At 39.3% G+C, this 2,646-nt stretch overlaps 1 non-coding gene across 1 annotated transcript; it reads left to right on the top strand.

Moving 5' to 3' along the window:
- Nucleotides 1–671: 671 nt before the first annotated feature.
- On the top strand, nucleotides 672–778 carry LOC132228867 (U6 spliceosomal RNA). Its single transcript, XR_009451477.1, has one exon. It is a non-coding gene; the product is annotated as a U6 spliceosomal RNA (small nuclear RNA).
- Nucleotides 779–2,646: the final 1,868 nt, after the last annotated feature.

Below are 2,646 nucleotides of genomic sequence, written 5' to 3'. Positions count from 1 at the left end.
ATGGCAATTTCTATGTGTCTCTGAAAATGAGGAGGTCTAGGAAAAATGGGTGGCATGGGACCTCTTCTACGTCATCCTCTTGAAATTTAAGATACTGAGGCAATCTTCTACACAAAGTTCCCTGATACCCCACCTCCCTCCATATAGAGGGGGATTGCCTGTCCCCACTCAGGCCTCTGCCACTGCCACTGCCACACAGGACTCAAGGCATCATTTGTTGTGAGAACACAACGTATCATACTGCTATGGATGTCATCTCATGATATGAACTATATTCATAAGGTCTCTGAGGTCTGTTCCCTAGCCTTCCTGCCCAGGGCTCATCTGCATGCTCACTCCAATCCTTAATCACTCTGTCTTTTCTCTTATAGAACCTTACTTCTTCTACCTGTCAGCCAAGGCAGATGGTTTTTCTTAGTTTCTATAGTCACCATAGAATTTTAGCTCTAGGTCAAGGCATTGGTTTGGGGCTAAAATTACTTTTTTATCTCTACCCGAAGCGTGATTTGGTGGCCTCCAAGAATTTAACGTAATTCATTTAATAAACTTCCATTGAGCATTGACGAAATGCCAGGCACCATGGTAGGAGCTCAAGGTCTATGAAAGTGGTGCTTCTCAAACTCTAACATGCACAGGAAACACCTGGGCATCTTGTTAAAAATGCAGACACTGTGCTCTCCTCGGCAGCACATATACTAAAATTGGAATGATACAGAGAAGATTAGCATGGCTCCTGCGCAAGGATGACATGCAAATTCATGAAGTGTTCCATATTAAAAAAAAAAATCAGACACTAATGCAGTGGGTCTGGGGTAGGACCCAAGAGTCTGCGTTTCTAAGAGGCTCTTCAGATGAGAGCCATGCTGCTCCCAGGTGAAATCCACTTTGAATAGCAATAAAGGAGGATGGGAATATAAGCAACTAAGTTCAAGCAATGAAGATTTATAGATGCTATGATAAATATATGAAAAACTGAGAATGAAAAGGGTCCCCAAATTTCTCTGGACTGTGCTGCTTCCTGGGTAACCTCCTGATCCATTTCAGTATTTCTGGTCCTACTCTAAACCTCTGCCATCAACTCCTACTGTAAGCATTTGCTAAACACCTACTCACAACTAATATTTTTCTCTCTATGTCTACAAAAGCATCTCTCTGCACCACTATTTCCTTAATATACCTCCTCTGTTCCAGTTAAACCTTACAGAATTCCCTCATTCTGGCTTCTAACATCTTATTCTTGGTCATCAATCAGCCCCCAGGAAATTCAATTTTCCAAGCATACGATGCCAAATGCTATGACCTCATACAATGCCAAATTCTATGATCTCATACAATGCTGGATTTCATAATCTTATACAATGCAAATTCTGTTATCTCATCCTTATAAACACCAGTAGTATGTAAACATGTGCATATTAGAACTTTACATTTATATGTTGGCTCTTTGTATGTTATAATAATAATAACTAACTTTAATGGAGAGCTTAAAAAATACCCAGCACTATAATCTCATAAAAGCCTATGAGATAGGTACTAATCACCTCATTTTGCATATTGGATATAATTGAGACAAAGAGGTTAAGGCCACATTGCCATTAACTGGTGGAGCCATAATTTGAATGTTGTATCAGCAATTAGGTTTTCAGGGAATAATGTCATTAAAAATAAAACTAGTCACAGTACAGTCTACTCACTGTTGTGGTAAGGTTGTGAATGTGTGTTAACTACTCCTGAGGCATGGGAAATCTCCCCCATGAACGGAAGGAAATGCACATTTTCTCCTCTGCCTATGAGTGAAAGCGCAGGGGGGGGGGTGGATCTGGTATCTAATAAACATGCTTTCAAACCTAGATGAATGGCTGTGCCACGGCAACGTATGAGTCACTAAACTCTTAGTTCAGCTCTGCCTTCTTTAGATGAGAGATTCACTTTTATTTGATGCTTTAGGTTCTGATCAAGCCTTTCAGTTGAGTGTCTCGAAATGCAAATACAAATTTTGGTTTTATAAACTCATCCTGGTTTAGCAATAAATCTTATCTCACTAGAGAATTGTATCATGTTGGGTTCCTTTTATGCTGTCACTATAATTGAATTGCCTTTTCACCAAAAGGATTATTTTGAATTCATGAAAAAACTTTAAAAAAATAAATGACAAATGAAAGCCCAAAGGACATTCAATATGAAACCAAATTATTATAGCATTAAAGGATCTAAGTTAAATCCATGAAGGCAAGAAAATTCAAAGCAAGGTTTTAGGAATAAAATTCCTTCAGTGTCATGCCTCACTGCACGAGCAGGGCCACTTCCTTAAACACATAGGAGGGAGCCGAGACAGTGAAATTATGCAGCTGACAACTCCCATAGACCTTTAGATCAGGGAAAGAACTAAACATATTGGTAATAGGAGCAGGATCATAAGGGAATGGTTCAATTTTTGTTTTCAAATAAAGCCTTTCATTATTACTATTCTCTTGTATTTTCTTTGTCCTTGGTGTTTTCTTCAGCCTACTTCCTAGAAGCTATCTTTGACCATCAAAATGTCACCACAAAAAAAGTGAGATAGCATTGTAAGTGCTATTAGCACCCTTTCACTTGACCTAATCACCTCCCACCCCTAACTCTCGCTGCTTCCCAGATTCTGCCTCC

The sequence above is a fragment of the Myotis daubentonii genome, chromosome 2, assembly GCF_963259705.1.
Source record: "Myotis daubentonii chromosome 2, mMyoDau2.1, whole genome shotgun sequence".
In the NCBI taxonomy this organism is placed as follows: domain Eukaryota; kingdom Metazoa; phylum Chordata; class Mammalia; order Chiroptera; family Vespertilionidae; genus Myotis; species Myotis daubentonii.
This window is presented reverse-complemented; position numbering and strand designations above follow the sequence as displayed.